This window comes from Aulostomus chinensis, chromosome 19, assembly GCF_037954235.1.
Source record: "Aulostomus chinensis isolate RoL2024-O1b breed Wild chromosome 19, RoL_Achi_v1.0, whole genome shotgun sequence".
Classification (NCBI taxonomy): domain Eukaryota; kingdom Metazoa; phylum Chordata; class Actinopteri; order Syngnathiformes; family Aulostomidae; genus Aulostomus; species Aulostomus chinensis.
Genome location: NC_141338.1, coordinates 20,735,805 through 20,758,786, shown reverse-complemented (window position 1 = coordinate 20,758,786; position 22,982 = coordinate 20,735,805). Strand labels below are relative to the sequence as shown.

Genomic DNA, 22,982 nt, shown 5'->3' with positions numbered 1-22,982 from the left:
AGGGGGACGCAGGCAGGTAGAGGCTCCGCCCCTGAGCTGGTCCTGCCAGCTGTGACTCGGGTCACAGACTCTGCTGGAGAGAATGCTGGGCTCCAGTGTTTCATGATGAACATGCATCAAGTCATCGTGTTGACTAGAACTGGTAGAAGAGACCAGGTCTCTCCTGGACTGCTTCTCTGCATGGCTCCCTGTCAGATTCAGAATAGAATTCAAAATTCTCCTAACATACAAAGTCCTCAACAGTCAGGCTCCTTCATCCCTGACAGAGCCCCTTCACTCCCAGGATGCAGGGTTCCTGCTGGTTCCTAGAGTTCTAACAGTAGAATGGGAGTCAGAACCTTCAGCTATCAGGCTCCCCTCCTGTGGAACCGTCTCTCAGTTTCAGTCCAGGACCCAGACCCCCTCTCTATGTTTAAGAGCAGACTTAAGACCTTCCTTGTTGATCAGGCTTATAGTCAGGACTGCTTAGGCTGGCCCTTAGATATGCTGCGATAGGCTCAGACTGCTGGGGGATCTCCCATGGTGCACTGGGCTTCTCTCTCCTCCTCCTGTACTCATACGTGTTACTAACTCATCTTCTTCTCCCTTCATCCCAGATCCCGGGTGCTGCTGGAGGAGGCTGCAGACCTGAAGAGGCTCCAGCTGCCACCCGTAGCTCCACCTGCTCACGTCCCTGTCTGTCCATCAGTCTCTTCCCTTTCTCTCTCTCTTTATCTCTGTCCCTCTCTTTCCATCTGTATATCTGTCTTCCTCCATTATCTGTCTTTGTCTCTGTCCTGCTCTCCTGCTCTCTTTCCCCCCAACCGGTCAAAGCCTCCGTCCCCACTGATCCTGGATCTGCTCCACGTTCCTGCCTGTTAAAAGGAAGGTTTTTCATTGCTGCTGTTGCAGGATGTGCTTGCTGATGGAGAATTGTTGGGTGGAGGTTCATTGGAGGAGTGGTGCTGGACCTGCTCTACTAGTCAAGAGTCAAGAGAGAACTTTTGGAGTGATTTGGTGCCGTACAAATAAAATTGACTTGACTTGACTGACATGGGCAGCTGAAGCCGGAGGGTGGTCAGCCTGCATCCCCCTGGAAGAGACATGATGGAGCCAGAGCTCCCAGACCAGCCAGAACTCTCCTAGTGTATTGATTGTGTACTGAGCGTGTACTGAGCATGTAGTACTACTTAAGGTCCTCCAGCAGGGGCTCCAGCTGTCTGCTGATGTCACATATTTCTCCATCAGCTGGATGAGAGCACTGATACTGAGACTCTGCCCACTTGCTTATTTTTAAATATTTAGAAGATAATTCAGGACTGCACGGCGGTGCAGTAGTCAGCACTGTCGCCTCACAGTGAGAAGGTTCCAAGTTCTCCCTGTTCCTGCGTGGGTTCTCTCTGGTACTCCAGCTTCCTCCCACAGTCCAAAGACATCAAGAGGGGACGAGGCTGATTGATACTCTAAATTGACTGTAGGTGTGACTGTGAGTGTGAATGGTTGTCTGTCTCTATGTGTTGGTCCTGTGATGGACTGGTGACCTGTCCAGGGTGAACCCTCCCTCTCGCCTATAGCCGCTGGGATAGGCTCCACCTCCCTGTGACCCTTAACAGGAATAAGCGGAAGACAATGGATGGATGGATAATTCAGTGTGTTTGACCAGGGATCAATAAATCAATAACTATAGATCAGTAATTGGTAACATATTCCAACAGGTGTGTTTCATGTCTCCTCCTGATTGGCTGATGTGCGGCCCCTCCCTCACTGACCCTACGAGGAAGCATGCCCCCATGTGTAGTGTTAGTTTATCTAGTAGGGAGCCTCCCACCTTCAACATGATTATTTTAAGGGTTACACAACAGAGTTGCGTAATGTCTTTTGTGGCCATGAACGGAGTTTCCCAATCTGAGAAAATAACCTGATGATGATGTCATCAGGGGTGACAGGATATGCTAAGCAGCAGCCCTGCTGAGTGTGATGGATGTGGGTGTCTAACTGCTGAATGTCTCTGTTCCACAAGGAGAGAGAACACTGAATGAAGAGTCTTCAATAAAAACCATCCTGGAAACCCTCTTAACCATCATCTCACGACACGGCGATCAGGGATTTACTGCCTGACCGTCTCCACCGCGCCTCCGTTTACTCCACCTTCCTCACTGGGTGTCACATGTGGCTTTGAATGATCTATCATAGAGGTGGTACATGGGGAACATGTCGGGGGAGCAGGGATCTCGCCGGCTCTGTTCCCCACACAGGTGTGTGTGCTCTGATGTGTGGATGATAAAGTGCCACGTGCTGCATTGTTATCAGTTCAGGTCAAAACAGACTTCTAGAAATCACACAGGTGAGTTGAGCCTACCTGGAACCTGCCGGGTTCAAAGCAGAGTGACGTGTTTATAAATATATAGACAGTATATACATATACATATATACACCGTATACACACACACACACATATATATATATATATATATATATATATACATATATGTGTGTGTATGTTGCTATGAAGTGCTTTTACATGACAACAGATGCTGAGCTGATTGCAGATATGCACATGTGTGTGTGTGTGTGAACCTGCTCTGTGGGTGTGTTCCCGGCTCATCTCAGGAATGTCAGGTGTGGTTCTGTGTGTGTCTCACACCTCTAGCAACCAGCTGCTGTTGAAGGAACACGGCTCCAGCAGACTCCACCCCTCAACCCGACCCCAGCACACGTGTGCTGCTAACTGGCCGCTTGTTCTCTTCACATCCTTTTCTGAGGACAGGAGGAGAAACTGCTTTAACAGCAGCAGTTTGAGTACAAAATATTGATATTTTAATCATAAGACGAAGCATTACGACATTGAAAGGTTTTAGGATGTTAGTCACTTAAAGCTCCCTGTCACATTAAATCTGTGCTGACACCAACTGCTATAACGGCTACTGATTATTTGAAGAGCATTCTATCATTTGCCACCTCAACGATGTCCTGTTAAACAACCGAGAGGTTATAATAAGGTAAACATACATAGTAAAGTCAACATTCAACACAACAGGAAGATTCTTCAACCATGAGATTAAAACCTCAGATATTATCAGAACTTGAAAGTGTGTTAGCCGCTATGCTACAAGTATCGTAGCTTTGCTTGTCAGAGCTACAAGTCTGCAGTCAAAGAGAGACAGGAACTGTGGCACATTGTTCCAAACATGCCAACAAAAAAACTTGTGTATGGTACTTTAAAATCCTACAATCATGTAGTATTTTTATGTCAAAAAAACTTGAAGCCAAAATCCAACAAGTTCAGACCACAAACACTACAACCCTGAGCATCCAGTCTCTCCCCAGGGTGAGCCTGGACCTAATGCTGCCCTCCTCATGACAGAGGGCGGGGGGGGGGGGGGGGGATAGATAGATAGATGAAGAATGGATGATAGATAGATAGATGGATGGATGATAGATAGATAGATGGATAGACAGATAGATGGATGGATAGATAGATAGATAGATGATAGATAGATGGATGGATAGATGATGGATGGATAGATAGATAGATGGATAGATAGATAGATGATGGATGGATAGATGGATAGATAGATAGATGATAGATAGATAGATGATGGATGATAGATGGATGGATGACTGCAGGCAGTCAAACATTCCTGAAATAGTTGTAACGTTGGGAGTTGGTGAGAAACTGCATGAGCTCTCCAAACATGGTGTGTGTGTGCGAGTGTATGTGAGAGAGAGAGAGAGAGCGAGAGAGAGAGAGATGGGCGGAGGGGGGGTTACAAGTTTCCTGAAACTCTCGGTGGATTAGCGCAGGGGAAGGTATCTGCGGCCCCTCCCTGAGGCCCCGCAGGCCTCCAGGTAAAGCGTCACCTATTCTGCTTGCGTCAGTGACGCCCTCCGCGCGTCCATTACGCGCGCCGCAGAGGTGTAGTGCAGGTGCAGCCCAGATCCACCCACTAAACAAACTCCTGGCAGGCAGAGCGCGGAGGCTGTCAGTCGGCGGGAGAGCAGCGCGGGGCAGACATCAACAGGTAGGAGGCTGGTGGTTGCTGGGTTCTCTGTTCATGTGCTCGCTACTGTCTGGACTAGATGAGGTGAGAGGAACCTTCTCAGTTTAGAACTCTGACCCGCTGTTGAGGGGGAAGCAGACATGAAGATCCAAACACTCCCGAGAACCGGGCTGCTCCTGGGCTGCTCCCTGCCCAGTAGAGCCCGAGGCACTGATCCAGGAGCTCTGATGAAGGATCCATGCAGTCGACAGGGTTTGATGAGCACTCCGCCTGACGCGGAGGGTGCAACATGTCAGGCAGCAGCTCGGCTGGGTGTCAGAGAGCTGTGAATCAGCGTGTGTACCTGCTGTCGGGGGACGTGTGCTTGTACCTCACACGTCAACACATCCTGTATTTCACCAGAGAAACGCTTAACCAGCCCAGTAGAAACCTGCAGCAGGAAACCAGAGAGGTGGTGACAGGCTGAGAATCAGAGCGATGAACTCCCACACTTCTGTCAGAGGCACCATGATGAAGGTGAGGTCAGAATCCTCAGGACTCCTGATTCACCCCTGCACATCTGAACCTCTGGACAGATGTTGAAGCTACCAGAGGAACAGTGATGATATTAATTATATTAATCCTGTGGGGCAGGACTTCCTCAGCTTTTAGCCCCAGACCCCCAAACACGGCCCCCCCCATCGTTAAAGATGGCTGCTGAACACATCAGCACTTCCATGGATTTTAAGTGACTGTTGACTGATTGGAACCCTGTAAACCGTGTGGGACTCCCCCGTGTCGTGACCCCAGCTGAACTCAGGCTGACACAGCGAGCCTTCAGACGTCGCTGTGGGAACGTTTCATGTCCACGTGGGCAACCAAAACGGTTTCAGCACACTTGACTGGTCTGCAGAGGTCGTGACCTCTGGAAAGGCCAGTATGTCACCCCCCAACATCAGAGCTGGGGCGTTGATGAGTGGAGGGTGTGAGCTACAGTTACATCTATGACACGTGATGGGGGGGTTCACACTTTTAGCTGGGGGGGGGGCAGCACCACCGAGGTGTAACGTGGCGTGCGGTTGCAGTAACGTTGCTAACGATGAGCCTCCCAGGTGTCTGTGAGGTTTCTCAGCGTACCACCTGAGAGGTCAAAGGGCGACTCTGGCTGTACTCTGCACTCTGATAAGACACAGAGGCTGATGATCCCAGCAGGGCCGATGCTGCAGTGTTGTTACCGGCTGTTCTTCATTTATGACAAACACGGAGCAGTCAGAGGATGACCGGACCACGGCGCCGGCGGCTCAGGCTCAGCCGTAGCTATGCAGCACCAGAGCCAAATTTGGACGTGCGAGGCTTGACACTGGCTTTTGTGATGCATGTTGTTAGCTAGCATGCTAACCATGTTGTTGGAACTTTTTAGAGGATAACTTGGTGGAGGTGGAGCCTTGAGTGGCACCTGTTGGTGCAGACACTTGTGGTTGTGTTGACGGTGGATGTGCCAGCTCAAACCCAGCCTAGCAGCTCAGGGTGAGACCTCGGAGCTAATGACATTAATTACACTGACTCGGTGCTGTTAGATGTGCTTGCGCGCATCATCAGTGCGGGAACGCAAAACACCAAATGTGGGTCACGTGAACAACTCAGCATTGACTCTGCTGCTGTGGCGAGTGACCAGCTGTGCTCAACATGCTGAGCTCCAGCGGCGTGCTACCAGGAGCTGCAGCTCTCCTCATGAAGCACCTCGTGAAGGAAACACACCCACACCACCTGAAATTAGTTGAAATCATGAAACACCTGCATGTGCAGATGTGTGTAAAAAGCCAGCGTGCTGACCTGGGGTCAGAAGCAGTGTGGCGATGCTGCTGTCTGTCTCTACTCTATCCCAGGAGCCAGTGGATCGGAGGAATGCTGGAACCTGACTTGCTATCAGCTGTTAGCATCTGTGGCCGGCCGTGGCTCTGTGCTGTCTCCCCCTCACTGTACGCCCAACCTCTCTCTTATCTCTGTCTTGAGTTTCATCATTCTCTCCCCTCTCCGTCCATTTTCTTGATTCTCACTGTCCCTTTCAAGTTTTTCCACTCAGTCGTTCCTTCTAATCTTCTCCTCTTTCTCTATTTGTTTTTGTCTGGAGTCGCTTCAGTTGTCAAAGCAAATCATACCAGACATTCTCTGCCTTCGGATCAGGTCGAGACCCAGTCCATGAGGGCGGTGGCCTGACTTCCTTCACGCAGGCCATTTTTATCTTTCAGTACCATTTCTTCTCTTTTTCTTGATCATTTTCATAATTCTTGATCAGAATTTATTGATTGTATTTTTCCTTGAGACCACAGTTGTGACTTTATGTCAACAGCTGTAGATGAAAAGCACCATGACAGGGTTCCGTCCATCTGTTGGCCTGCACGTTCAGACTTCTGTTCCCTGGAATTCTCACTCAGACACACCCGTTTTCTCTCTCCCTCTCTCTCTCTCACTCTCACTCTCACTCTCACTGCCTCTTTAATGTGCTGTCATGGGGCGGCATTCTTTCCCTTGACTTCATTTCAGACAGTTAACCAACCAGACCAACAAGAAAATAAAACAGCTCTGCCTCACAACACACCCATTACATTCTCTCTCTCTCTCTTTCTCTCTCTCTCTCTCTCTCTCTCTCTCTCACACTGCCAAGAGGGCATCCAGAAATAGAGAGGGAACATGTTTTTGTTGAACTTGTGTGTTCTGGTTGGCCGTGTCCCCGTCTGCAGGCCGGAGTCCTGAATCCCAGTCCCAGTTCAGGTCCACTTTTGGGTCCGAGGCCACAGTTTTCTGTCGCAAAATAAACAGGGAGCCTGAAAATCATTGTCATACGTTAGCAGCTGTCGTCGCAGGGGTGAACCAGGGGCTCATCTTTATTGGTACCGGTGCCGTTATTGAGACTGACCGATGAGCCGCTGGCTCGTGTCTTCTGTATGGCGTCAGACTGAACTGGTATCCTGGCCCAAGTCATCAAACCTGTATGTCACTCCGTTTTTCAAAATGATTTTGGTATCACTGTAGTTTTTGAGGTTCTGTGCATCAGCGTTGGTGCTGTCACGTGGGTGTGGCAGCGGGGCTGAAGTATTTTCATCGTGGCCGCCGCTGCGAGGCCGTCTGTCCTCTGAGCCGTGGATTGTTGGAGTGTGTCGTTGTGTCGTCTCACGCCTCCTGATCTCTAGGATAGGACTGCTGCTGGTCGTCGCTGTCGCTCAGCTTTCACACACACACGTTTGCAACTCCTGTGCTGGTCACAAGCTCTGGTGCAGTCCCTCGCTCTCCAGCCTCCCACACGACCATCTGTCTGTCCTGGGTGTCTCATTCATCTGCCCATCCATTCATCCATCCATTCATCCGTCCATCCATTCATCCATCCATCATCCATCTTTCATCCATTCATCCATCCATCATCTGTCTTTCATCCATCCATCCATCTGTCCATCATCCATCCATTCATCCCAAGCCTTCTTCTGAATCAGGTCATGGGGGTTGCACCCACAGCAGGAACCACAAACCCCTCTTTCCCAGCCACATAGACCAGCTCTGACTGGGTGGTTCTTGGGGTGTGCCAGGCCAGGGGGGAGCTGTAGTCCCTCCACCTGGTCCTGGGTCTGTCTCCCTCTGGCAGGACGTAGCTAGAACTCCTCTCTAGGGAGGCACCCAGGTGGATCCCGACCAGATGGCTGAACCACCCTAACTGGCTCCTCTACTCCTTTGCGGACAAGACTGTATGTCAGAGAAGGAGTCTGTCTGTGTTTGTCCTCCTTCTTTCTCGACAGTCTCCTCTTGTCCCTCCATGTTTGCCAAAGTGACCACGCACGTCTCACTGCAGTGACATCTGCTACTCAGGAGGACCAGCGTAAGAAAGAACGCTTGCACAGAATATAAAACTCTGACATCTGAATGATCAGTATAAATGCTGTATTGAGCTTTAAGCAGAACTCACTGCACACAAATTGAACATAAAAACACAAATTCAACACTATCAGTGAGTTAGAATTGTCAAAATTAGATCTGGAGCACTCTTTATGACTCAAGAGACAGCTGAGGAACTTCAGGTGCTCCGGCATTTTCATCTGTGCCGTGTTTTGTCAGCTCCTGTTCAGATCGTGCGTGTGTGTGTGTGCATGTGCGTGCTCCTGCGTGATTGTTTGGGGGGGGGGGGGTCTCTATAATACATTTTAAGCGTGAAGCTTCTGTCCCCTCAAAGTCTCAGTGAGGGAGTCATCTGTCGTGTGTCATTCATTCCTGGTCTCCCTCCACTGTGGCGTGCTCTGGTATGAGGAACAGCCTGAGGTGGCGTCTGCTACCCATCAATCATTAATGCAGAGGAATTCGTGGCTCTTTTCCTTATTCACTCTGCTCTTTGTGGCAACCTACCATTAACCTGCTTTTTCATCCTCATCAGGTCATTATGTTCCAAAAGTGACCCAGCGGACGGACACAAGCCCGGGTGCAGTCTAGATCCCTTGTGCTGTTGGCTTGATCAGAGCCTGCGACCCTGCCAGCCAACGGTCAGGGAGGCTGTATCTGTCCGTGAGGGCGTGGACTGATATTTAGAATATGCTACGAGTCTCTATATGGTACATAGCAGATTCCTCCATCTTTGCAACTTAAAAGAAATCAAAGCTCCATGCTCAGGTGGGCTACAGCACAATCTACCCAGTGCTGGCTGTGAAGATCACTTTATATTCACCCCCTTGATTTTTCCTGGGTTAAAAAAGAAGTGATTTCCTCAGTTTTAGTATGGAATGGATGCATTGTTTGGGTGGCATGGCTCAGAGGTAGAGTGGCTGTCTAGCAACTGAAGGGTTGCTGGTTCGATCCTCATTTTGGACCATGTCCAAGTATCCTTGAGCAACATACTGAACCCCTTCTTGCTCCTGATGGCCCTGCGATGGACTGGTGACCTGTCTGGGGTGAACCCCACCTCTCACCCAATGTCAGCTGGAATAGGCTCCGCCCCCTGACCCTTAACGGATTAGTGGTATAGAAAATAGATGGATGGATAGACGGATACATTGTTTAACATTTGGCCACTAGAGGTCACAGGACAAAGTTATGCATTGGAAGGTAAGAGGCGTTTGGTGCCATGTGCTTGTCACCATAAATGTGGAGGTGAATGTTCTTGTGCATCAATAAAGATGTCAGACAAGTAGAACAACAATCTGAGCCTGTGCACTTCTGCTGGGTGTAACTTGAAGGCAGCCAGTTGCCCCCTGGATTCCATTCTAGCTGCTCGGGAGCTGCTCTGAATATTTCCGTGTAATATGCTTGTTCTGGCCGGGCTATGCAACGTGACACGTGGAGTTTGCACTGGTGTAATGGTACAGCTGCGTTTGGTGGTGTTGTGGACATAACGGGCCAACCTGTCAGCAGGTAACGTATAGAGTCTGTGCCACTTAATTGCCATGGCGGTCTCACCAAGTTACAGGAGAGCCACCTTTGTAGGAGGCGGCCAACATGAGCTTGTTTTTGACATACGTCCTGGTGAGCTGGCTTTGTGGTGCCTCCCTCTGCCAATGGACCACAGTTATGTGTCCTTCCCGAGCAGGTGAAGCCAAATTGGGCTGAGCTGTAAGGCAAAAAAAAAAAAATCATTTTACGAATGGAATGTAGAGCAAATAGTTAGCAACAATTAGTTTAGCGTCACTCGGAAACTTGAAAGGTAGCCTACGCTGTTAGCCAGCAGCGCCACAAGGTCATGATTAAAGTTCCTGCTGGTGACTCAATGTGTGGAGAAGTTTGTCTTCTCAGAGTAAACTGGAGTCGCATTCGTCGTTGGCCTATAACATTCTGACTGAATGTGACATACAGTAACGACTTCTACTCAGAGTGAATCATGGGAAAGTAGGATGGTTGGAGGTGGTAGGTGTGTTAGGAATGAGGGTGTGAGCTGCATGGTAACACACTCTGAACAGTCATCAGGTGGTGTGCTGAGCGTACACACTCACCTCGCTCCCTGTCCAGGATGAACTCACATTCTTTCGTTAGGTGGTGCTGAGGTGCCTGACCTTTGCCCTCTGACAGTTACATGCTCTTTTTGCAGTAATCTGTGACACGTGTGCGTCACAGTGACCTTGAACTCAAAACAACCGAATCTTTGATTTGGTCCTGAGGTTCCAGTGCAGGTGTGTGAGATGAAACGATGAGCTGATGTGGGGTGTCAGTGGCGGTCCGACCCATGGTGACGCCATAAGGCTGATACCACGGCGTCAACAGCAGGAGAGGACGTGACATTCTGGGACACATCCGTATAAGTAGATGGACACATATGAGTATTATTATGAGGGGGTAAAATATAAAGTTGTCCAGAAGTTGGTCGTCGAGGCTCTGCCAGCTGTGCCAGGCAGCAGTTTGCGTCTCAAACACAGAGTTTTCCTGAACGCTACTTCAAGTGTCAGAGCGACGTAGAACTGAAGAATCATCTGTTATTTCTTTACTTTTTACTGCTCAGAATCATTCTTTGTGTCACCTGGATTTCATAACTAGTGTTGTGTAGATGGCAATGTGAAATTTGAGGTTAGTTGACAAGAAGCAGCAAAATCACTTTTTCTTAAGGTAAAACTCCTTTTCCTCCTCGCATATAATAAGGCTCTCAACAAATACTCTGATAAATACCAGCATGTGTGTCTGACTGGGGTTCTGGGGAAAATACGGTATAATTAGCACATTAAAATACTTAGAATGCCACCCACTCCTCCCTAATTAAAACCCCAGAATATATGAATATGCAAATATGTTTCATATAACAAGTTGAACTGCTGATCGAAGACGTCTGCTAATCTTCGCTAAAGTCCCGTCTCAGTGTCGGAGGCGTCGCTCGTGTACGTGCTGAAAACTGCTCCCCAATATGGCTGCTGCAGTGTTCAGCTCTCAGATGGGCTCAGCTCTGGAAACCGTGGCGTAAGAGAGGAAAACAGGACTTCTAAAGAATAAATTGCAAGAGGCATGAAAGAGCCAGCAGCCTTGCTGCCCCTCAGCATCTCAGGAATCATCATCATCATCATCATCATCATCATCATCTCAGACATTTTGACAGAGCTTGGTGTGTCCTGTGAGTGCTTTGCTACGTTTAATTCGTGGGTTATGACCCTTCATTAGCTCTTAGCATGTCACTCTGGTGCGTCTTTGCTCTCCACATTTGCCCAAAATACAAGCCGCAGGTGTGGGAGAGGGTGAACACACACACTTGGAGGAGGTACTGCATGGCATAATACATATGTATATATACGTATAGATGTATATACATAGACATGCCAGTGTGTGTGTGTGTGTGTGTGTGGGCTTTATCCTGTCCCTGGTGCAAAGTGGTGCTGCTCATTAGACACACACTAACAATTCTGACTAAAACATCCCAATGTAACATGTGAGCATCACATCTGCTTCACCTCAGAAAGCTTCAGTAGGTTCCCGATGACAAGTACTTGGTCTTCATGTGCGTGTTGCTAGCGTAGCAGCAGCATTTATTTATGTATTATTTCAATGATTTAGTCAAAGAATTTAAAGATCCAAGATGCTGCTTTCAGCATCAAAAATGTTACATTCTGTTACATTTGGCTACTGGGACTCTTGTAGAGGCCCGGCTGGCTGTTGGGGGGTGGGGGGGTGTTGGGTGATCAACGTAGCGCCAGACTCGGGTTCCGCTCTGCCCTCACAGTGAGTCACAATCACGCTGCTGCTATTTTTCTCCCCTCCTTTATTAGAACAGGTCAGGAATGTGCTGGACTTCTCCAACCTGAAACAGGAGCACGTCTTCCCGGAATGTTGAGCTCTTCAGGTTTATGAGCACTGGCGAATGATCTGAGGCTCTGACACTGATGGCACAGGTTCTTCACAGGTAGTTTGGCTGTCAGATCAGACTCAAAGTGAGGCTGAAGGGAAACACTTGTGCAAAACAGGGCAGCGGTATGTTGGTACAGGAAGTCTGACGCATCAGCTGATGCGCAAAGTAACACGAAGACTGGAGGTGAGCTGTCATGTTGTTAGTTCATTGCTGCTGTTCAGCTGCATGTCTGGTACAGACAGGCCATGTCAGGGCCACCGGCCCCTGCCACACCAGCATCATCAGGACTATTACTGTCTGTTTCACCTCCGTTCTACTTGAGCCAGTAATGAGCAGCAACACCCTGTTAAACCCTGGTTTTGATGTCGGCCTTCTTCTCGTTTCAAATCCAAAAATGCAGTCAAGTCAGAGTCCAGGTGGGTGACTGCTGCTCTCGCTGCTGCAAAGATTCCCTTCACAGCAGATGATGAGTTCACTGTCGTCGGTGTAGAGCACACGCTTGTCACATGAAGACTTCCACTCAGAACACGTCAAACTCGTTAAATATCAACTCCATAGATCTACTGTAGATAACAATAGTTTAGATAACCATACAGAATATGTTAGTACATTGTTTCCTATCGTCCCGTCATTTTTAGAGTGCCGAGCGGATCTCAGACACATTCTTGAACCGCCAGCTGACGTCTGATCTAACTCAGCTCATCTGTATGCAATCTGAATACCTCCCTTCTTTCTTTTCCATTTCATTTCATCGGCGTCTCTCTTCCCCACCTCAACAGAATGTTCAGGCCAAACACTTCAGGGTCAGAAGTGTGTTTTGGAAACCCTTTTTTTTTTTCTACATCTTGTAATTTCTCCCGCTAATGGACACCTGAAAGTCCTAATTATTCATCTCCATCGTGAAGAAACCGCCATCCTGCTTCCCCTGAAATGCATCTTGGTGCATTTTTACGTTTTAGAACGCCTTGTTTTTTTCCTCCAAGTTTTAATGAGTGTTGTTTTGCATTATGCAGTACCTCCAGGCTTCAATTTGGCATCTGGAGAAGTTGGCTTGACTCCAATACTGCGGTCACCCAGTGCTTAATACTCATTAAGCCTCGTCAGAGGGCCGGCTGGGTGCAGGCTGGGTGCAGGCTGGGGGGGGCTGCTGAGCTGGGAGAGTAGATGTTGTTTTTGTGCATGTTCTAGTTTTCAAATTGATGTAAAAGATGAAGAGGTGACAGTTTAAACTGCCAGAATTTCATTTTCATTTCCTTTCATTCAGTTTTTAGTTTCAGTTTTGTTTTAAAGCATGTTTTTGTCTGTTTTTTACTTTGAAGTACTACTTAGTGGCGTCTTAAATATAGTGGTAACCTGAACATTTTTGTCTTAATGTCTGCAGTATTTAATAGTGATAAGTATCTTCTTTGCGGTAGAAGAATGGGTGTAATAGTAGGAAGCAGGACTTTCTCAGCGTGTGAGAGTGATGACGAGGTGCTGCTTCCTCTCCTTCCCTCTCTCCCTCTCCTCTCCTTCTTCTCCTTCCTCTCCTTCTGGGTCTCTGTTTTTGGGTGAGGAGCTCTCTTGAAGTAGCAGTGTGAGCCTGGATTCACTCGTCTGGTTGTGAGAGCTGCGTAACGCTGGAATGAGGTGAAAACCTGTCATTGATCAGGCCGAGGATTCCATCCACGTGCGTGATGGACAATGTGGCTCATGGCGTTTATGAACAAGATGCACGTTGCTTGTTGTTCAGTTAATCTGTGTCTGCAAATTCCTGCTGGTCAGGGTCCGTGCCGTCACTGGTGTTGTTTTTGTGGCATATTTTCTATCAGCTCATCCTCTTGGAGGTGCACAAATTCTTCTTTTCATAAGGAGAAAGTGAATGATGGAGAATGATGAACTCAACACATTTTCTGTGTCGGTTCACCTCAGGAAGATTCATGTGTGTGCTGAATACAGAAGAACTGGGTCACCACCACAGTTAGCGCTATGCTACTTTGTCTCATGTACTTGCATCGGTGCTGCACACTGACGCTGCAGTCAGAGCAGTGCCTCATTCAGCCTCCTCTCCTTCCTCACGAACTCTTTCATTTGTGAGAAGAAAGGAGTGAAGCTCAAATGCAGGAAAGGTGATATGGTTCCTCTGCACCTGCGTCATTAACAGCAAACTGCTTCCACTGTTGAAAGTAGTTGGTGCGGTTCTAGACAGGTAGGTCCAGCTGTTCAGCCACTGTGGAGGTCACTCAAGGCCACTGATAGCGTTAGCTTCATGATAGAGTGTTTGGGTGTGCAGACCTGAAGCCTGTGAAAATAAACCATGATACACAAACACAGGGCCCAACACAGGAGGGACGACCAGCCGACCCCCTGCACTTTACTGAGGGCTACAGATGAGCGCCTTTAAGACCAGCGTACCTTTATATTAGAGGCGATTTAGAGGAGGCTGGGTCCCTTCAGTCCTGTGTCCCTCCATCCCAAAGCGGATTTACAGTAACAGCCACGTAGTGACTCCAGCAGTTGTCATGACAACATCTGGGACCACGAACAGATATCAAAGACCTTAATAATGACCCTTGGGGGTTAAAGACCTCAGACTTTCCAGCCTCTTGGATAAGAAGCTAATGATGCTTAAGTATTTAGAGAGAGCACATGGAAATAGTGACAGGATGTGTGTGAGGGTGTGTGTGAGGGTGTGTGTGAGGGTGGGTAGGCTATGATTTTAGGCGCTCAACCTGTGTGTGTTCACCCTTGTTCTGGAGTAGTGGCCATACCAACGTTAGACCCCACCCAACTTAAGATGAAGATGCACACAAGCAGAGGGGTGGCACATCTCTGCAGGCAGGATGTGGGTTCTCTGCCTCCAGCAGGGTTCTGCTCCTGGTGTGAAGATGCGTTCACACCTGTGGGAAGACTTTCACCCAGGACAGGTGATAGTTTAAAAGATAGAATTCTTCAAATGTGTTGAACAAGGTAGTGAGTGAGTGAGTGAGAATCAGATAAAAGTCTCATCGTCTCATGCACGTCAGTCAGCCTGCTAGGAATGCTAATTGTAGCTCAGGCTCCACTTGTCGTATTTCTGCTATATTATGCAATCTTTTATGATATGTTGACATCATCAGAGGTGAAGGGTGAAAGCTAACGTGTAGGTCTGTAAAGCTGCTCATAAATGTGCCTGCAGGGCGTCTCCTGCTGCTCCTCCTGGTTTAAAGGCCTGGTTGGTTCAAAGTGCAACTGTACACAAGGTGCCATACCAGAGCTGTGAGTCATGAGCACGGCATGCGGGGGGGGGGGGGGATCCCTGACAGACCTTTCTGTTCACTGAGTAATCATGAGTGACATCATCATGACAATGTGTGTCCACAGAGTTATGACCTTTGACCTTTTTTGTCCACATGGGTTAGGGTCAGAACTCCAAATCGTTCTGAGTTGCTTGAAATACCAGCGATAGTTTCTGGGAGTCGACTGCTGGAGGACATGTTGGAAGAACTGATGCTAAATGCATGAGATGGTCAAGGATGAAATGATGTCATGAAAAACAAGACATCTACGATGACGGATAAAACATGAGCGCCTCAAACTGACCCATGGATACAGAAACATGGTCTAACCTACAAAACCAGCTGGACTCTTGTGTACCAGCACAAGAAGACACGAGGACAGGACATATAATCTCCACAATATAAGGGCCGACCGGGGAAGATGATACAATGACTCACGTCTTCCTGCGGGCTGAGAAGCAGCCTCACCAGACCACATCATGTTATGAGTACAAACAGGGAGCGTCTGCAGTGTCTCACCTGAAAAGAATGGGACGCTCCCCGCGAGAGACGTCTAAATCCTGCCGTCACATAAGCTGATTTTGGATCAGTCCTGTTTGTTACTCCCCTCCTCCTCCTACTACTACTTTTCCTGTCTGATGGCTCAGAGTTGAAGGATGGTGGTGAGCGAGAGCTGGTCGCACTGGAGCTGCTGAGGAGCTGATCAGCTCCTAGCTGGAGGAGGCGAAGCATCCAGCTTGAGCTGTGCAGTAAATCCAGTAGAGCTCTTTAATCTGGGAGCTGTCCAGCCGCGCTGAGCGCAGGCTGCAGTCCAAAAGGCTCCTGCAGAATCAGACCCCCCCCCCATCATCCATTGATTGTAATATCAATGTTGGGGCAAGCGCTGCTCAGTGGGAGCAAACAGACACATGTCTCACGTGCTCAGACCCATGAAACACTCATCACACTGCAGGATGAATGCAGGAAAGCCAAGAAACAGCCACTGACGACTCTGGCCGTCCTGGTCCCACGTCGTGAAGAAGAACCTCAGTTTGAATCATGCTTTATGTAAATGGTCATTATGCAGCACAACAGAAGGTAAAATCAATTCTCTGGTCAAGTCGTTTTGCTGAAGAAGAAGATGAAGATGAAGATGCACCGTGAATAAAGCCTCAGACTGAGTTACTGCATGTTCCTGTTTGTGAAGCAGAGACAGAATAAGGAGGGAGCAAGCTGTCGGGAGGCTCCGCCCTCCTCCTTCTGACCTGCTTATCAAGGTGTGTCGGACCTGGCACCCTGCCAAAGTCATCAGGCTTCACACAGACACACCCCAGGGTGGGGATCCGGACTGGAACCCTGGAATCCAGATTAATGTCAGGTGTAGTCATACTTTATTAAGTCTCTCTTGATCCGACTGAACTCTCGTCTGGGTGTTCGTCCTACACGGGTGTTTCGTGCAACTTTTTGATTGAGTGACAGTTATTTAACAGTGAGATAGATTTCTTTGTCCACCAGCGCTCCTCCGTCACACACCCCCAGCTCCTCCTACCTCTAATGCTCTGTTCTTTCTCATAATCATTCGAGGTGAGAATTCTTGATCCTATCCACAGTAAAGTGCACTGGGATTGGACCTCCGGCTCGCTGCTTCACTCCAAACACAGATAAAGCAGCAGGATTCCAGTTCAGACGAGCCTTCTGGGCCACACAAACGCAGGCAGTCATAACTTCTGTCTCCACGTCCAGATAAACACACTCACTCACACACAAACCTGACAGAACTCTGGCCAGATATTAACTAGTACGCATTCTCTCTCTCTCTCTTGATCGTCCACTCAGGTTAGCGGGGTTGTAGTTAGGGTCATCTCCATGTACACAGTAGTGTAGCCCCCACCCACTAACACACACACACACACACACACACACACACACACACAAAATCCCCCAGTGGTCTGAGCTCAGTCAGGACATGAGTTTGAGTCTGCCCGTCACCATGAACCCTTCCCTCTCTCCACATCCTCACGTGAGTAGAGAACCATTTTACTCATTAGAAGCCTCTAAATGGTGGACCAGTGAGGTCACCTGGTCTGGGTTGATCAGCATAGCCGGTCTAAACGAAGCAGTCGCTGGCCTCTCACTCCAGGTGGTGAATGCTGGTGTTTTTACCTCCTAATGCAGGCACACGTGATCAGTGCGCGTCTCCTCTTAAGACTCGATGCTGCCTGGACACTGAAGCTGCTCTTGCTGGATGTGTGTGTTTGAAACACAGAATTATTTCACCTGCTAACTGCTGCTAGCCTTGACTCAAGCAGACTAAACTTACACACTCCACGGCTGCGTCCAGGCAACGCTAACGCTTCTGAGAGATCATGTTGTGTGACTCCAACTCTCTGAATAACGACTTTACTCGTCTACCCTTCTTTCCACAACCCCGGCGCTCAGCTGCTGTTGCTACTTGCATTGTTCTCAGAAGGATTCAATCACAACGGGCTTGTTTTGATTGCATCTACTCAGACTACACACACTCGGGGTGTCAGGAACCACCGCCCACGCATGCTGTGGATGCATCCACTCATATGGCGAGTGAGGAACTAATTGCCTTCTGTCCATCTGTACGTTGTATTTAAGTATGAAGTTTGATGTCCTTCTTTAAGATGAGAACACACATATGAAGCCCCCCGGCTTGTTCTCACAATGGTGGGTGGGAGCTCCCAGCAGCTGAGTCTGCTGGTGGGCACGAACACCTTCAACATCCTCATTTAACAAACTCTGAATGTTGTTGATGACATCAGAGTTCAGGCTCTCCCTCGTTCAGCCATCGCAGCACACGCTCAGCTTCTACATGAGCCCCTCTGGCTAACCTGAAGGTGGACACGACCCCTCCCTAAAAAAAAAGAGTCACCTGACAAACTGCGCTGTCGCATGCACACGCGTGTGTTTAAGGTGTGTTGCTAGTCAAGTTCATGTCAAGACAAGTGTGGCTGTGGAGGCTGAGGTTTGGTTTCATTGAATAATTATTTCACGAGTTTAAGTGGAGTAGAATAATTCGGAAATATTACCAGGGATGTCTTTAAGGGGATCTGGTATGTGGCTGAGAGCTAACGGGAGGTGTGAATGAGCCGTGTGCCAGCCAGGTGAGCTCAGGTGTGATCAGCCAGGCCTGCTCCCCTGGGCTGGGCTCTGAGCTCTGGTGCCTCCTGCTCTGACGTCTGCCTCCGCGTCACTGCTCCTTGGATCAGCGTTCTGATGCTTTTACATCCCTGGGCTGTTTGGCAGATTTAAAGTTTAGGTTTTGAGCCGTACATTTTTCCATTTGAAATTACAACTGCAGCCATAAGTAAAGCAAGAAAAACATTTGAGGTGAAAACAAACAAACCATAAAAAATGACAGCATTCCAGGGGCGGGACTACAGGAGTCACTGAAGTAAATGTCTCATTACATCATCGATGGATTTCTTTTGTAATTGTTATTATTTCTGATGAATATATGATGACTGTAATCAAACAGGTATTCAGTTGGTTAATTCTTGTTTGTACTTGTTAGTAGAGGTGTTGATGATCACGACAAGCTAACAGTTTAGTTTACTTCAAGAAACATTGAAGGCAGCACGGTGGTGCAGTGGTCAGCACTGTGGCCTCACAGCAAGAAGGTTCCAGGTTCCAGTCCCGGCTCCATCACAGGATCTTTCTGTGTGAGTCTCCATGTTCTCCCTGTTCCTGTGTGGGTTCTCTCTGGTACTCCAGCTTCCTCCCACAGTCCAAAGACATCAAGAGGGGACGAGGCTGATTGATACTCTAAATTGACTGTAGGTGTGACAGTGAGTGTGAATGGTTGTCTGTCTATATGTGTTGGTCCTGTGATGGACTGGTGACCTGTCCATGCTTTTCGCCTGAAGGCTGCTGGGATAGGCTCCACCCCTCACGACCCTTAACAGGATAAGAGGTTGAAGATGGATGGATGGATGAAAGAAACACTGATTTTCTTTTTGCAGTGTACGTTTGTTTGACGAGGCCCAGAGCAAACCACAGCTCCAGGCCAGTACTGGGATGCTGGAATATTTGTACAGTTTAAATGACCCCAAACCAAGCAGGTTTTATTGAGTCCAGTAGCACCACTGAGCGCTGGGACGGCTCCGGTACTGAAGCTCCCTGACTGAACCCTTCCAAGTCTGCGAGTGAAGCTGCAGGTTCATAAGCTGCAGGGTGGAAGAGGGCGGCCAACATTTCTGCCTCGCTCTCCTCGTCCTGTTGGTCTCCATTCCTGCAGCGGGTAAAACTTAAGAGTCTAGACATTCTCGACGATCTCGACAGTCAAGCGAAGCTGTCACACTGAGGTGTTACTCACATTTAAAGAATGACTTCCACATGATACTGTCACATGTGATAGAAAACATTCCTCACAGGCAGCAAAAGAGCCGCACAACCAGGGAGATCTGAGCCCCTCGTTCAGCAGCAAGAGCACAGCACAAGGAGGGATTTAGTTCCTTACAACATATTTTCACAACTCCAGCAGCCACTTGGATCAGACTGCCGGGGGAGTGGGTGCTGCCAGATCTGCTGCTTGTGCAACTTTAGGCAGCTTTACTGTTCGAAGGTTACTGTGATGAAAGTTGATAAAAAATAATGATATCCTTTCCTCTCTTTCTCCTCAGTCGTCAGAGTTCCTGAGAAACCGAGAGGACGTTCCTGCTTCCCTGCACAAACTACGGCAGCTGATAGAAGACAAAGTTCACATCCTACAGTCCTCTGGGGATCAACAGGTAAAGGAAGTTTTTCTCTCTAGAAGTACTTGTGTGATGGTACTCTACTTGTGGCAAGCCAGAAGAGTTACATAATATTATGAATGTGTCATAAATCTTTGGTTTACTTATTTCATAATCAATCACTTCAGCCCATGAGTGCAGTCATTTAACCATGAATTATATAAATACAAATAAGACACCAATGAATTCAGTGTGTGACTGTAAAGCGATGACTCAACAGCCTTTAACTAATGGAAATAGAAATGTGGTGCATGTTCTTATCCAGGGGGAAGTTCATCACCCGAGGGCTGAGTTTTCTAGTCGGACTGATTTGAACACAAACACTTTAATCCTCGTTGATGTGAAATATGACGCCATCGGTAGAAAAGAAGCTCAGAAAAGGTTTCGAGTGTCACGCTGTCTCTGCGGAGCTCGCAGGTTTTTGTTCTGTTTTACAGGAATTTGTTAAAGATGTCGGTAAGAGGGTTGACGTGGTGGACCGGTGTTCTTTCTTTCCTCCTCCATTTCCTAGCATCGTGTCCAGACAGGCAGCTCACATCCAGTTTGCTCTGTTAGGTGTCTTTATTTCACAATCCTTAAATCACAGTCCGACATGACAGCATTTCAAATGAGTTCTGAAGAGCTGGAGGAGAGGAGGGCTTTCTGCTGCCTGGCCTGTAGCTAATCAAAGGCCTCCTACTAGTCACAGGCAGCTGTCAACTCACTCACTTTAACTTAACAACGTCCTTAAATTGGGTTCAGGCCATCTCTCACCACCGGCGTATGGATGTGTGTATGCAGGTACCCCTCATGGCTGTTGTCAGCATCCGTCACATTGACCTTGACCTTTGAACCGGGCCTAGTCAGATGCGGACTATATTTCGAGACGCTCCAGAGATATCGTGAGCGTGTGAGGTGACAGGCCCCGTCCATGTTTGAGCTCAATTTGAACCAGTTCCCTCCAAGTCTGCAGCGGGGACGAGTGGACACGAACCAGGCGGCGCTGAACCTGTCACGGCTGCGGTGCCAGAGTCGATGAAAGCGAAGGAATTTCTGAATTGCTGATCATTGTTGGTCATTTTCTCATGTGTGGTCATTACCAGGGTATTTAATTAGAGGTCCAGTGAGAGAAAATGATCTCAAGTGAAAATGTGCACCATGGTAACATGTAACTGGGCCGTATCGCGGCGTGGCCTGTTGAGCATCGGCGGCTGAATGCACTCAACATCTGGTGTTCAGACACACTCTTTGAGTACTTGTGTCGCCGTCTCACAATGGACCCAACAAGTTGTAACACGAGAGGATTTACCCAGCATGCATCTGTGGGTGTCCTGGCTCACTCGGCCAGTGCCCCTGGTGTAGAAGCGCTGCAGAGATTAAGCAGCAAGTTGTGATTGACAGGCCAGCAGGGAAACTAGTCAGTGGTGTGAATCCAACAATATCAATGTCTGAGATGTGTGTGTGTCACCATGGTGACTCTGCAAAGCAGATGATTCTAACGATGTTCAGCCACTGCTAAGTTTCATGCTCTGGTGAGGCTGGTGTGGCTCTGACGTGGCTGCTGGAGAACGTAGTGCCACGCACCTCACAGACCGCCATGTTCTGCCAGGATGACTCAACCGGTCTGTCGTCTCTCGGCTGACAGCCGCTCACGGCTGCGACGAGTCCAGACGCATCACGCGACACGTCACCTCTACCAACGTTTACCCCTTCATCATCGTCTCGTGTCTCCTCTGGTCTCTGTCCTGCTCTCTTCAAACCACCCCCCCGTCTGTCTCTCCTCTCTCCTCCATCAGCTGCTGATTCATCGCTCGCTTGGTTTCACTAAACATGACTAACTGATCTCGACTCAGTCTGATCTCAGGTTGTCTCCAGACTAAATATTCTCCCTGTGCTAACGACCCCTGTCGCCTGTTTAGATGAAGTAGATAATGTCCTTACACTCACGAGGGACGTGTGTCTTCCCTTCTCTGAAGACGGCTCTGTCCTCGCTGTCCTCACCTGTCCTTGTGTCCAGGATCTTTGGACACCAGCTGCACGTGTCATCTTTGTCATGTGTGTCAAGTGTGTTCATCAACACTCTATGAGACAGCAAGGAGGAGGGATGTGTGTGACATCATCCCGGTTCGCAAGGAAAAACACATATTTTTTGATTCCTGCTGTGAACCTGACCTTGGGGTTTGAGGCAGCCGCCCCAGGGTTCCCTCTGTAATGGTTTTGTTTCGAGCCCCAGAGACAGACCCGCACTAATCCGCCTCCATGTTTGCGACTGGTCTGCTCACTCAGACTGAAGACGTGGGGTGAAAGGATCAGCTGCGTTCTAGGCAAGAAACTTACAGTGAAATAAAACAAAAAAGTACCTAACGTGTTGTTAGGCAGTCAGAGCTTGAGCCTGCTAACTAGCTTGCTGACTGGTTGAGTGAAGCTAACACCATGCTAATGTGCTAACAGTGCAGAGATCAGCGGGATGCTTTTAGATCAGTGATGGTACCTGACTAGAGTCTGAACGTGTCAGCTGTTCCCTTGTTGATGCTCTCCCTGAGGGAGCTGCTGGCTCTGCTGGGACCAGTGAGCCAGGAACCACCAGCACTGAGCTGTAATTGGTTCTCTGTTGCATCGTAGGCTTTGGTGCGTGACGGGGACACTGGAAGAGGAGGACTGGGGAGGTTTGCTGTCCTGAGTGAGGATTTGACCTTTCACCTCCAGCAGCTGCAGAGACAGACTGAGCAGGAGCTCAGCAACATCGAGACACAGTGAGTCCACAACACGTTGCATGTTTGGTTCAAGGAGCTCCTTCGTCCTCCAGAGGGGTCTTTGGAGGAGCGGCGCTTCAGCAGGATGGCTTCTATATGACTGGCTGCATTGACTGGTTCAATACAAAGATGAACACAAAATGACGGAAACATTGTCCTTAAATATCTTGAATGTAAAATAAAAATTCCAACATTTGGCACTGTGAAAGACAACATTCCAATATAGTTTTGGCCACAAGAATGAGCTGTCAAATGCCAACATATTAACTCTGTAAGCAGGAACAACAAACAGGAGGAGCAGCACAGCTGTTGCCTACAAAAAAATACAGCAGTTTTCTGTCAGGGACAAAGTTCTTGGCTGTTGTTTGTGAGAGTGAAGTTGTGAGAGAGTGGAGGCCCTGCTGGTGAGCGGTGGAACAGTTAGAACATGTGAGTAGGAGGCAGCAGCTCAGTGCTGGTGCGCGAGCGCTGGTCACAGGGCTGAAGCACCACTGTGGGAG

General features: G+C 48.6%; 1 protein-coding gene across 2 annotated transcripts in view; it reads left to right on the top strand.

The window, feature by feature from the left end:
• Window positions 1-3,777: 3,777 nt before the first annotated feature.
• LOC147244349 (uncharacterized) overlaps window positions 3,778-22,982 on the top strand; it is a 51,124-nt gene continuing 31,919 nt past the window's right edge. The window contains exons 1-3 of one of the 2 annotated variants that reach the window (XM_086186985.1): window positions 3,778-4,001; window positions 19,640-19,747; window positions 22,352-22,482. The gene's annotated coding sequence lies outside the window, so the exon portion shown is untranslated. Of the gene's footprint in view, window positions 4,002-18,624; window positions 18,680-19,639; window positions 19,748-22,351; window positions 22,483-22,982 lie in introns of those variants that run through there. The other variant, XM_086186986.1, reaches the window with a different exon arrangement.